Source organism: Ovis canadensis, chromosome 13 (genome assembly GCF_042477335.2).
Source record: "Ovis canadensis isolate MfBH-ARS-UI-01 breed Bighorn chromosome 13, ARS-UI_OviCan_v2, whole genome shotgun sequence".
Lineage (NCBI taxonomy): Eukaryota > Metazoa > Chordata > Mammalia > Artiodactyla > Bovidae > Ovis > Ovis canadensis.
The window spans coordinates 39992649-40006536 of record NC_091257.1 but is presented as its reverse complement, the minus strand read 5'-3'; the positions used below and the strand labels follow the sequence as shown (position 1 = coordinate 40006536).

At 42.9% G+C, this 13888-nt stretch overlaps 1 protein-coding gene across 30 annotated transcripts in view; it reads right to left on the bottom strand.

Moving 5' to 3' along the window:
* The window catches only part of KIAA1217 (KIAA1217 ortholog), an 817826-nt gene that overhangs the window by 93176 nt on the left and 710762 nt on the right, over positions 1 to 13888 (bottom strand). For 3 of the 30 annotated variants that reach the window (XM_069547454.1, XM_069547458.1, XM_069547469.1), the window contains exon 1: positions 12302 to 12751. The exons of the other annotated variants lie outside the window; for them this stretch is intronic. The gene's annotated coding sequence lies outside the window, so the exon portion shown is untranslated. Of the gene's footprint in view, positions 1 to 12301; positions 12752 to 13888 lie in introns of those variants that run through there. 30 annotated transcript variants of the gene reach the window in all.

The window sequence follows — 13888 nt, the reverse complement described above, 5'->3', positions numbered from 1 at the left end:
GTATGTGGGCAGCATGGTTAGTTCCTCAACCAGGGTTTGAACCTTTGTCTACTGCTAAGGAAGCAGGGACTTCTTAACCACGCCCAGGGAACTCCTGAGGAGTTCTTAACATCTTAGCTTCTTCATACCAAGAGTTCCCTGGTAGATTGAACCCGTTCATGCCTGTTTGCTGTCTCCCGTCTTTCCTAACCTCTTTTCTGGAATCAACTCTGTGCACCTGGGTTATAGCCGTGGCCCTTCTATCAGAATCACCCCACTGCCTGCATCCTGCTTTGTTTTCACATCGATCACAGAGGGACATGTGCTGGTTCTATTACCAAGTGACAAAACCAACAACACAGTTCACGATGAGCTCTGTCTGCAGAGTCAGTCTCCAAAGACCTTCCAGTGAAAGGTGTTTTAGCCTTGCCAATATTTGGACCCTCAGCTGGACAGTATTAGCCAGTGTGTCAAAAGAAGAAAGGGCTGTGTGAGTGAAGAGACCCAGAGGACAACACTGAAGGACAATAATTCAACAAGTACACCAACTTCAATTTTTAACCTCAAAATAAACACGAAAAAACCCTGATGGCGATCCAGATCAAAACAGCCCTGGTGCCAAATTTTTCCTGGGTTCATGAGAGCCACTTGCTTTTCTCAAAACAGCACGTCTTTTTTTTTCAGGCTTATTTATTTTTAGTTGAAGGATAATTGATGGCCAATATGGTGTTGGTTTCTGCCACACATCGACGTGGATCAGCCACAGGTATACACATGTGCCCTCCCTCTGGATCCCCCCTCCACCCCTCTAGGTGGTCGCAGAGCTTGGGCTTGAGCTCCCCGAGTCACAGAGCACATTCCCACTGGCGTCTGTTTCACACATGCTAGTGTGTATGTTTCCACACTGCTCTTTCCATTCGTTCCACCCTCTCCTTCCCTTGCTGTGTCCACAAGGTAACAGCCACTCTTGAAACTAAAAGAAGTTCCATGGGATGAACTTATGGTTACCAGGGGGAAAGGAATAGTTAGGGAGTTTGAGATCGATATGTACACACTGCTGTATTTAAAAATGGATAACTACCAAAGTCCTACTGAATAGCGCAGGGCACTCTGCTCAATGTTATGTGGCAGCCTGGATGGGAGGGGAGCTTGGGGGAGAATGGATACATGTACATGTATGCCTGAGTCACTCTGCTGTCCACTTGAAAATATTACCACATTGTTAATGGGCTATAATATAAAATAAAAAGTTTTAAAAAAAAGAAACCAAACAATCCAATGTGTGAGTGGGCAAAAGAAACAGATTATTTTTTCCAAAAAGACACATAGATAGCCCATAGGAATATGAAAATATACTCGACTGATTATCAGTACAGTGCAAGTCAAAACCACCGTAAATATTATCTCATACCTGTTAGAATGGCTATTACCAAAAAGACAGGAGGAAATAAGCACTGGTGAGGATGTGGACAAAAGAGCACACTTGTGAACTAGGGATATAATTTCACGTATTCATATCGATATAATTTTGTATATCCATATACATTATACAGATAATAGTATAAAGGTATTATCTATAAATACATAAATAAAAATTAAATTATAGGGCTTCCCAGGTGGGACTAGTTGTAAAGAACCCACCTGCCAATGCAGGTAAGGAGATGTAAGAGACACAGGTTCAGTTTCTGGGTTGGGAAGATCCCCTGGAGAAGGGCATAGCAACCCACTCCAGTATTCTTGCCCGGAGAATTCCAAGGACAGATTCTGGTGGGCTATGGTCCATAGGGTCGCAAAGAGTCCAACATGACTGAAGTAACTTAGCCCGCATATAGCACACCCAAAGAAGTTCCATGGGTGTCCCAGGTACACTGAACATGTGAACTGGGAATGTATGACTGAGAATAGATGCCATGTGTTATATACCTATATAGATGCACAAACTTTCCCTGTTCTCATTAATTATGAAAGAACCAAAAGGTTCCAGGTTTATAAATTACATGAATATACCTGTGAACACCCATCTGTTTTCAAAGGCTTTGGTTGGAGTCTGTGACAGCAAACGCCAAGCATCTGCTCATCTGGGCCAGGCCAAGGGCCCCGGCTGCCCCCATTCAGGTGTCTCTCAGCAGTCCATGCAGTATGTGGAAGAGGAACACCAAACTGGGCATCACAGAACCTGCCTTCTGATCCAGCTGTTAGCATCTGGCTCTTAATCTGTAAGCAAGGGTCTGACCTCTTGGGGTCTCAAGGCCCATCCCAACTACCACATTCTGTGGGTCCATGGAATATCTTTCAAAATTTTTATTTATTTGTAACTGCACTGAGTCTCACTGTTGCTTGGGCTTTTCTCTAGCTGTGGCGATGGGGGTCACTCTCTAGCTGCAAGGCTTCTCACTGTGGGTGGCTTCTCATGTTGCACAGCATGAGCTCTGGAGCAGTCGTGTTTCAGAAGCCATGGCTCCCGGGCTCCAGAGCATGGCTTCAGCAGTTGTGGCACACAGGCGTAGTTGCCCCACAGCATGTGGGATCTTTCCAGGACAGAGATCCAACCTGTGTCTCCTGCTTTGGCAGGCAGATTCTTTACCACTGACCCACCAGGGAGGCTCAGTCCATGAAATATTTATTGAGTAGTCACCAGGTATGCAAAGCCCAAGGTTAAGGTTGAGGAAGGGAAAAGAACCTTTAAGCCACACAATTCCTACCTCTTAAGAGCAGAGAAGATGAAGCATGTACCTGAGTAATAAAAATAAGACAAAAGCTGGACTTCCTTGGCGGTCCCAAGACAGGGGGCCTGGGTTTGATCCCTGGTCAGGGAACTAGATCCCATTTACCACAACTAAGAGCTTGCATGCTCCAGCTAAGAGTTCACATGCCACAGCTAAAGATCCAGCCTGCAGCAGCTAAGACCCAACACAGCCAAATAAACGAATACATTTTTTTAAAGACAAAAGCAAGAATAACTTTGCCAAGTTTCAAGTAAGTGCAACAGACAAACCCTCTGGAATCTATAGATGAATAAGATTTTCCTGCCTGGGATAGTTGAGGAATACTTCTCTGAAGAGGTGAGATTTAAGTGAGTCCATAAATGATAAGCAGAATTTCAGTAGGGAAGAAACAGTTTCCTTTCTTAGGAATTTTCAGGCAGGAAATAAGGCATGGTCATAGACCAGAGGTGGGGAGTGCCAAGTATTGGGGAATGGATCGACCTCTGATCCAGCCAGTAAATTATTCCTGAGCAGTGGTTCTGCAAGTTGATGTAATTCAACAACATCAGAATCACCCAGAGGGCTTGCTGAAGCACAGATTAATGGGCTCCACTTCCTGAGTGTCTGATTTAGCAGGTCTTGGGTGGGCTTGAGAATCTGCCTTTTTAATGAGTCCCCAGATGATGCTGACCTGCTGGTCCAGGGACTACTCTTTGACAAAAACCGTTCTAAGGAGTAAAGCGAAGAGGCAAGCTCCAGTCAAAATCTCCACTCTATTGTGTTGCTGTTGTTTAGTTGCTGAGTTGTGTCTGACTCTTTTGCGACCCCATGGACTATAGCCCGCCAAGCTTCCCTGTCCATGGGATTTTCCAGGCAAGAATACTGGAGTGGGTTGCCATTTCCTCCTCTGGGGGATCTTTCTGACCCAGGGATTAAACTTGAGTCTTCTGCATTGGCAGGCGGATTCTTTACCACTGAGCCACTTGGGAAGCCCTCCATTCTATTGTGGGCTTGGTTAAATCCTCATTCAGAAAGCTGACCTTACTCAACTTTGAGTGACAATCATAAGCGTTTCTCCATCTGTAAATATTTGCAATTAAATCTGCCAGGGAAAGATGGAAATAGGGAAAGGAAGCATTTTTGGAGACTTCTTATTTACCAGATGCTTTCCAAAATTTCTATTTAATTCCTAGCACATTCCCATCAGATAAAGGATATAATCCCCATTTGACAGATTGAAGGAATGGGGGCCACAAAGTCAACATACCAGAGCCAGAACAATCTCGAACTCTCAGGTTAGGAAATTGGTATAGAGACCTGACCTCTGAGTACTCTTCAAAGAAGGGTAGTTGAACCATTGTTCAAGAATCACTAAGATCAGTTATGACTCCCGTCCAAAATCAGGCCCAGAAATACCTGAACGAAGTCATCTGGATTAAATATTGCAAGAGACGCAAGAGGAGAGTAACAGAGATCAGACCACATCACTGTTATCTACAAATGTGGGGGAAAACCACCTTCCAAATGATGACTCCAGGGCATCCAAGGGCCCCATAAGAGTGCTCCATTTCAAAGGAATACCTTTATGTTTTCAGTTCAAATATCAAGCCAGCCAGCCAGCCAGTGGACAAGGCTCAGAAATCTGAGATGGTCAGCAAAACCACTGCCTCTCCTTATTTGGATAAATAACAGCCTCAAAGACAACCAGTTTGGGAGTCAAGCATACCCTGAGGCTGGGCTTGGCATGCTTTCCGCCCACGCCCTGCCAGGCTCGCCCAGCACTGACAGTCCCGGCTCCCTATCAGGTTCTGACGAGGCCAGGAGCCTCCCCGCCAGTCACAAGATCTGCTTCTCTGCATCCCAGGGACACACTGCTGGGCCTCTGAGCATTCCTCCCCTTGAGTGATGCCCTGCATTCCTGACACAGGTAACTAGGAGAAACCACACGGACAGATACCCGCTCAGTATGTAAGGGAATCACACGCCACATGACAGAGGCCCACGTCAGGCAAGAGGGAGCCCTGGTCTAGTTGTCCCCCACCCCCACACCCCAAACATTGCCCCCTGAAAGGAAAGAATCCTCTGTCACACAGGAGTTGAGGCAAGTGACAAAAATGCTTTGTCATCTCGGAGAACCTTCCCAAGTCCACGATGAGCAGCAAGAGGTTGTGACCCCCTTCAAAAAGAAACAGGCTCCAAGCTGACCCTAAAGGAGCTAGCTCATCTTCCCCTACTGCCCAAGCCAATCTCCAGCCTTTTTTTCCCCCTCTTCTCCTTCTTTGTATTATCCTTTCTTTCACTTTTCTTCCTTTCTCGGAAAAGCAACATTGGGGCATAATTTCTCCCACAGAGGACAGGAAGATATGTGTTGATAAACAAACAAAGGGAGTTTCTTAAAATCAGAAGATGTTTTTGGCTTGATTCTGAAAACCCTCAACTCTCAACAACTTCTCCAATGTGCTGAAACCTACAAACTAGTTTCCAAAGTCTTTTTTGTTTTAAAGATGCAATCATCCTCCCTCTTTGATCAGTACCCTCCTCCACCATGATTCAGAGGGAAGGCAGTAGGGTGTGGTGAAGAGAGCCCTGGATTATGAATGAAAAGACTTGGTTTCTGTTCCTGAGGATCTCCTCGGGCTGTGGTCTCACAGCCCTGACTGTGGTCCTGCCAACGAGCTCTTCTGAGACCCTGGTTCTGTTGCAAATGGGTTTGGGAACACTTGCAGTTACCCTTCTGGTGCCATGAACATCAAAAGAGCTAAATTATTCTTACCATGACTTTGCATGCAGAAGAGTGTGGTCAGTGTGCAGTAGGATTAATATCACCAATGAACAGTGATGGGCTCACTCCATGAATAGAGAGCAAATCAAACAGATAAGCCCCACTGTAATATAGGCATAGAAGGGGGAAGAGAATGACACACTGTCTTCTTGAGATACAAAAGCTCATTAAAGAAGGAAGATTCTGGACGTAGCCGATGTAGGAACAGAACACTGTATTATTGTCCAGAGATCTCATCCTAGAGAAAAACCCAATTATATATGCTATCAAGTCTTTGTCAAGGAGGTGCTTTTCCTCGTTCCTATTCCCAAATGAACTGGCCATCCTGAATCAAGATCAGGCAATGTAAGACTCCCCATCCACTTGATGGGGCTTCCTAAGTGGCACAGTGGTGAAGACTCCACCTGCCAACGCAGGAGATGCAGGAGACATGGGTTCAACCCCTGGGTCAGGAAGATCCTCTGGGGGAGGGAATGGCAACCCACTCCAGTACTCCTGCCTGGAAAATTCCACGGACGGAGAGCCTGGTGAGCTACAGTCCATGGGGTCGCAAAGAGTCAGACACAAGTGAGCAGTTGAGTACACACACACACATCTACTGGATACTGGTTCAGCTAGTAGATTTAGGTATTCAGCTCAGTCACTGAGTCGTGTCTGACTCTCTGCAACCCCATGAACCGCAGCACACCAGGCCTCCCTGTCTATCACCAACTCCCGGAGCTTGCTCAAACTCATGTCCATCGAGTTGGTGATGCCATCCAACCATCTCATCTCTGTTATCCCCTTCTCCTCCTGCCTTCAATCTTTCCCAGTATCAGGGTTCATGTATTAATTATTTATAAATTCATGTATTAATTATTTAAAAAAATTGTGAGATGGCTGATGACCCAAATTTTTGTTTTGGATCTTGCTTCTTCCCTTCCTGTCTTACCACTGCGGAGAACTTCTCTTTGGGAATGAAAAGAGAATGCATGTCATTACTTGCCTGTGACTGGAATAGAAGTTTTGGTTGGTAAAGAGGAAGCTGAACCAAGTAGGTAAAGGCAAGATTTGGGATGTGCTCAAAATTTCTACTGTACAGTCTGAGCTCCACATTTGTATTAAAAACACAAACCTGTATGCTTTAGAATACTTCTGGATAGAAAAACATTTATCTTGCAGTACTGCTCAAAAATTTTTTTACTTTTCTTTGTACAGAAATGTGCTGATTTAATGAAAATGTCAAAATGTTTTGTTATTGGGCATATATGTAGAGATGGCTTTGCATGTATATTCACTGTCTCTACATTTACAATATGAAAATACATTTGGGTAGTTTTCATATTATTAAGATGCACCGTGAATATGAGTACATATCTGTAGATAAAAATTCTCTGCCCAAATCTAAAATATCCAAATACCACGTCTGACTCATTTTTTATGCTCTAGTCACAGAGTGATACTGGATAGAAACTTATTAGCATTTTACCAAGTTTCTTTGGATCATTGTTACGAATAATAAAAAATACAGAAACTTTTTAAAACAACATATTTCAGTCTTCAAATGGTCAGATTAACATAATTATAGCCTGAGGTTGCCAACAGTGGCACATTTCTCATTTTCATGGGAATACAGAGGTTCTATCCTGGATCACAAGCTAACAGGCTCCTTGGTCTAAATATATACAGTAAAATCTGCAGCAAATTTCTAAAGCACTAAGATCTGAACCCTGGAGATATCTAGTGAGTAATTTGCACTGCAGTAGAGCAGATTTTTCGTTGTTGTTTTGCAATTACACAGCTGCTAGGAAATACATTTTTAGATCTGATTTTTAAGCCAAGCAAAAATGATATCCAATTTATGGCTATGTTCCCTGGGTCCCTCTGGCAAGGGAGTAGGGACCCACCTACAAAATGTTCCATTCAGTTACCTTCCTCCTGGGAAGTGAAGACAAGGAAGCGAAGACAATCCTAGACACTCATGTAGGAGAAGCCAGCAGAGCTTGACTGTGACACCCAATGCTTTAGAGGTGCGTCTCCCGAGAGACACGCTTTGAAGTGTAAGTGCGCTGTAGACCGGTCCCCACTATGTCTCAATTACCGCATCACTGACATCGCTACCATTTCTTGTTTGGCTTTTCCTTTGGCAGCTCTTGCCACCATATCAAGGGCAAACAGAAAGGAACAGGTTCAAAGAGTTCAATCAGAGCAAGGGCAAGCACGACCTTTGATTCACAGGAAAAGGAAAAAAAGAAAGAAATTAAGTGCATGTGCCGAGAGAAACACAGTCTTTGTATTTCAGGAAACAGAGGGAGTTAGTGCCGCCTGAACGAGGAGAAGCAGTCCTCCAGCTGAAGTGATACACCCGACCGTCACATCTTTTATCTGGACAGGTTTAAAACACATAAATCTGCTGGACAGCTCTGAACTGAACCGATTTTCTTTGGGGCCAAGTTACAAGACGCCGAAGGCCTCCAGGACTCAAACAAGAATTAGATTTTATTCTGACATCAAAATGGGGCATTGTTGTGAACTGATCATGTTTAGTGATGTCTTGCTCTGTCTCCGCCATAATTTGGGCTTCATCTTAAAGCCCTGGTTTCTACATTTCGCTCAGTTATAAGAAAGCTGTCACCATCTTGGCCACATTCTAACACTAACCATATTACTATTACTCATAATGCTTTTTTAAAAATGTTTTAACCAATAACTTTCTAAATTTTTTAAAAATTAATCAATCATTTATTTATTTTTGGCTGTGCTGAGTCTTCATTATTATGCTCAGGCTCTCTCTAGTTACAGTGAGCAGGGGCTACCCTCTAGTTGCGGTGTGCAGGCTTCTCACTGCGGTGGTTTTGCTTGTTGCGGAGCACGGACTCCAGAGCACAGGCCCCAAGCAACTGTGGTACACAGGCTTAGTTGTGGGATCTTTCTGGACCACGGGTTGAACCCCTGTCCCCTGCACTGGCAGGCAGATTCTTAACCCCTGGATCACCTGGGAAGTCCAAGGCTTTTCTTGACATCAGTTTTAAGTTGACTTTTTCCTTCTTAGAGGGGATGAACAATAATATTCATTAACTCTCAGAGTCCCCGTGCTACTTGTTTTTCCAATACACAACTATATAATACAATCACCAAAATGTAAGAATCTGTTTTCCTTTGTGCTGTCGAAACTTACCGGTTCCAAGTGAAGAACAACTCTGAAAATATTCTCAGTAGGAAGATGTGAGCGTTTCCAGCTAGGTTACTGTAGGAGCCACTGCTTCAGCAAAGAGGCTGACTTTTGCAAATAATGCTATAATATTACCCAACCCTTTTTAGCCAAGATTGCTTTATTCAAAGCATCTCATAATTTGAAGCAGCTGCTGTTTTTCAGTTGACTTGATGGCCTATTCTCCTTCAATAAGAATATTGGATAATCTAAATCTGGTTAGTTCAAAATCCATTTATTTTGGGGCCAGGCCCATGCATTTCCAATTAATGAGCTCTGGCCCCATGGCAGGGTTGTGCTGCTATCTGGACAGGAAGGGGAACCTGGCTACACTTAACTGCAACACAGATGGCTCAGGGAAGTCAGATATACAGTGTTTTCCTAAATCAACCAAGAGAACACACCTTGGCGGGTCCTGTGGGATGAGAACCAAGGCAGGGAGGCACTAGAGATGGAGAAAGAGCTGGTCTAAGGGACCAGTGCTTGGGGTCCAGCCCTGTTCTTGGTTGATCACTTCTTAATTCCGTGATCTTTACCAAGTCACTCCATCCACGCCAGGTCTCCAGAGTCTCGACTGACGGGGGAAAGGTTATAAAAGATGACGTGTAAGACCTTCTTTCCACCTCTGAAACCCTATGATTCCAAATCATCTGGGCCTGTTTCTTGAGGTAACACCAATGACACAGATCAGGTTGTATTTCCTCAGCCACCAAGCTGGAGTCGCAGTTCAAGTGTCTCAGGAGCAGACATATCGCTCCTGCAAATTACATGTAGACCCCATGGGAACAAAACAGGACAGAGAGGAAATGGCTTAGCACTGGGTGATCTGTAGCTCAAAGACACATTTTTTCCTCTTTAAAAAAATTAGTAAGTGCTTTTTCTCCTACAAATATATATAAGTAACATGATTTATATAAAAGTAGTTATATAAAATGCTGCGAATTTTAGAAAAAGTATAAAGGAAATAATAGTCCCCAGAGACACACTACTACACATAAAATAGAAAAGCAACAAGGATTTACTATATAATACCAGGAACTATATTCAATATCTTGCGATAACCTATAATGGAAAAGAATCTGAAAAAAGATGTATAACTGAATCACTGCTGTATACCTGATATTACAATATTTATAACATTGTAAGTCAACTGTACTTCAATTAAAAACAAGAAATGATAAAAAGAGTGACCCATGGAAGCTCTCTACAAAGTAGGGCCTTGGATCGAGGGAGCCTGAGCAGTGTACTATGTGGTCTGGGCCTCCCTGATGGAGACCCACTGAGAAGACAGAAAAAGCAAAACCTCAGGAAGGAAGCAACACGTGGATGCACAGAACACCACCTGAAAATGCCAGGACTCAGGCTTCCTGTCAGAGGCAATTTCCGCTGACATCTGTATTTACAAGAGCCAAGCTGAGAGATTCAGTTTGGATAGCAAAGGGCAGAGGGTGTGGTGTAAACTTCTCCCCAGGAATGGCTAACAACCCAGCCCCTCCCAGCCCCCACTGAAGGAAAAGGAAGGTCCCGTTCCGTCGGCTTTCCAGTGTGTTGGTTGTCAGCCAGCCCTGGATCTTATGCAGGCATGGAAGCTGGAAGCAAGTGGCCTTGCTCCTGCAGCCCAAGTTCAGGGCTGGGGTGAGCAGCTGCATCTCGGATGATACTGTTGGCTGTAATTACTTCGCCTAGTGAATTACCAGGATATTTTTGCAGTCGAGTGGATGTCTCAATCTTCACATATGTGGGGGCTTGAGGAGAGCCACAGCCCCTGCCTCGGGTGGCTTGAACCCTCCACCTCCGACGTTCTGTAACTTTCTTCCTGTCCTTCTCCTAACAGCGCTGCCAGGAGTCTGGAAGGGCAGCAGGCAGGCACACGCAGGCCTGTCTCCATTCAAAGACACTTTCTCCCTTGCAAATCGGGCTCATGAATCAGCTCGTTTCCCTGTCCTGGGAAGACGGTTTTTCTGAGTGACACAGCACATGAAGTGAAGAAGGAAGCCGGAAGGAGGAGACGGCAGTTCATCCACAGTGCCTTTTTTTTTTTTTTTAATTGGAGGATAATTGCTTTACAATATTGTGTTGGCCTCTGCCATACATCATGAATCAGCCTCAGGTATACATGTGTTCTCTCCCTCCTGAATTCCCCTCCCAGCTCCCACTCCATCCAGCCCCTCGAGGTTGACACAGAGCACTGCGCTGAGCTCCCTGGGCCACACAGCCCATTCCCACTTGTTCCCCACCGTGTCCACAAATCTGTTCTCTGTGTCTCTGCAGTGCTTTTTGCTATCCCCACACTATCGGACACTATCAGACATTTACTGTTTTCTTTTCACTCCAAGTAAGTTGCAGCCAGGTCCCTGGATAAACAGTCTGCTACTAGGTTTTGGATGTTACAGATCAAACCAAAAAAAAAAGAAAAAATTCAAAACTGTACAGAATCATTTCTCTTGAAGCCAAGTAAGCATTGCTTATTTATAATTACTATTTTCAAGATAAGTTATCAGTATCTGACTGCAGACTTGGAGTCTTAGCTACTGGTAAGGAGGGGAGTGCAGTGTAGGATTTAAACACAAGGACTAGAGAGACAGCCAGCCTGGGGCTCAGTCCCAGCTTTGATTCTAGCTAGCATGTGACTTGTCACTTGATCTCTCTCAGCCTCAGTTTTCTTACCTTAAAATGGGTATAATAGTACCTATGCCTTATGGTTGCAATGACCAAATGAAATAATATATATTATTTAGACCACATTGGTTAACAACTTCTCATCCATATGAACTCATCTATAAATGGAGATAAATATAAACAGATCCAGGCACACATGTACCTTTAAAAGGAAACAGACTGACTTAAAAAGACATTCATCTTATTAAATGTCTTTAAAAGAAATATATGCAAAATATTGTGACTGAACTATTATTGCAAGGATAAGACAGAATAGTTATTTCAAGTATATACAGTTTCTGCCACAGATTTTTTCTGGGCTTTTCCATTAAACCTCAATATAACAGGGATATATCTGTTATATAAAAATTGCAGACATTTAAAATGTTATACATAAAGCTTAAATGGCTATATCTCAAAGAATTTTAAAAAACCAAGGTAAAAAAGTCCTTTATATTTTAAAATGTAAGGTGATTTTCACAAGGAAAATACAACCGACAATGTTTTCCTTGAATACTGAAGGAAGCATACTAACCTCCCCCTTTGCCCCCCCAATTTGTACCACGCCTTCAAATTTTCAATTGTCTCAGAAACTGAATGCAAGTCAAATATCTTTGTGAAAACACTGCAAACTGTCAAAAAACACATACATCAATGAGATCTGTACAAGCAAACAACACTGACACTTGAAATCCTTTTCTAAATTATAAGGTTAAACAGAAAGATCACCAGATTAAACAGATTTATAGACTGGAGACAGCCCAATGTAACTTAAGTGGATTTTGAAAAACAGACCAACGCCAATAACAAAGAAGTTTCCTTCTAAGCAGTGTGCAAGAAGTTAAAATAAAAACCTAGCATTTCAATTCCACATGGCATTGAACTTGAATACAGAAAAGTTGACTCATTTGGAGGTAAACATGCTACAACAGGAACCCCAAATCTTGAAAACCCTATTTTGTTATAAAGGTGCAGTTCAGTTCTTACCTTACATCTTCCACAAACTGTTCTCTTCTAGAAGAAACTTTCTAGACGTTCAGAGACCTTGAAACCACCCATCTCTCGAATGCTTCCAGCTCCGCCTGTCTTGATGGTAACTAAATGCAAGGCTTGGTTTTTTTTTTTTTTTTTTTAACAGAAGGAAGCTTTTAGTCAAAATATGTGGTTTAAAGGAGCAGTATCCAGCCTTGTTAAAACTATTTCACGGACATTCAGAGGTTTTGTTTCTCTTCTATGAAAGTTAAATCTGAGTAGGAAGGCATTTTTCCTGTCCCGGAAATCAGCATAACTAAAAACCAATGCTGAGTTAACGAGAAATGTTTCTTCCATGTGTTCCGTCTGGCAGAAACAGCAAGCCATATCAAGGGAACACGTGATGTTTATAAATACAATATGGCTTGTGTTGTCATAACCTCTCAATGACAAAAAAAAAAAAAAGGCAAGAGAAAGCAGGCAGCCACACAGCAGGAAAGATGAGATCTGTATCATTTGGAAGCTGCCTGTCAGATATGCATATATTACTAGTTCTTGCATCTTAAAAAATAAAATAGAGCTGGAAGCAGCGAGAAAGGGAAAAAAAATACCTTGCTCTGTAAAGCTGCTGTATGAAAGTGTATAAATGATGAGTTGTGTTTTCCCAGCTAATCATTTCAATAAGAATAATTCCTTACCAACTGCAGCAGAAACATCTTTTCGCCTGTCAGAAAGACACGTCATAAAAGGGACATAATGAGGTACATCCCTGGAAAGCCAGTACTGTGGAAGTAAATCAACTACACTCTTTAGCAGATAAGAGAAGGGAAGCTGGCACATAGCTGGCAGCAGATGTGAAAATTACAGACGTCTGTATCACTACTGGTTATTGACTGTCTGATCTTCTACTACAGAGGACCTCAATCTCTGGGACCTAATACCCGATGGTCTGAGGTGGAGCTGATGTAATAATAATAGAAATAAAGTACACGATAAATGTTATGCACTTGAGTCATCCTGAACATCCACCCCCCCCCCAATCTCCCCAGGGCCATGGAAAATTTGTCTTCCACAAAACTGGTGCCAAAAAGGTTGGGGACCACTGTTCCACTAGACTGGATGATCTCTGGAAGGCAGTTACCATACCTGGTCACTATTATATCTTCGAAATCTTATACAAGAGCCCAAATCCCAGTCAAGACTCAATGCATGGTGGCTGGGTGAGTGGGTCAGTGAAACTTCGCAATCACTGTAACTAGTTAACTGTTCCAAAACCATCACTCCTACCTGATAAGTCTGGAGGTATCTGAAATACTGATTACCCATTCAATCTAAAAGCAAGATGTGTCCTGTCTTCTTTAATTTGTTATCCAGAGATTGGCTTACTTTCTGCCACGGGTGAATTTTACTCTTGAAAATAAAACGCAGATCTGTGTGCGTTTCTGACAACCAGTTAGTTTAATCTGGCAAATCTGTTATTCTCATCTTAAATTATAGAGTAATTAACTGCAATAAAATTATATTTATAGGATGAGTAATTTTGTTAGATGTTCTTAGTCCTCATTTTGGTCAGGAATTACTCCTGGGATAAACAAGGGAATG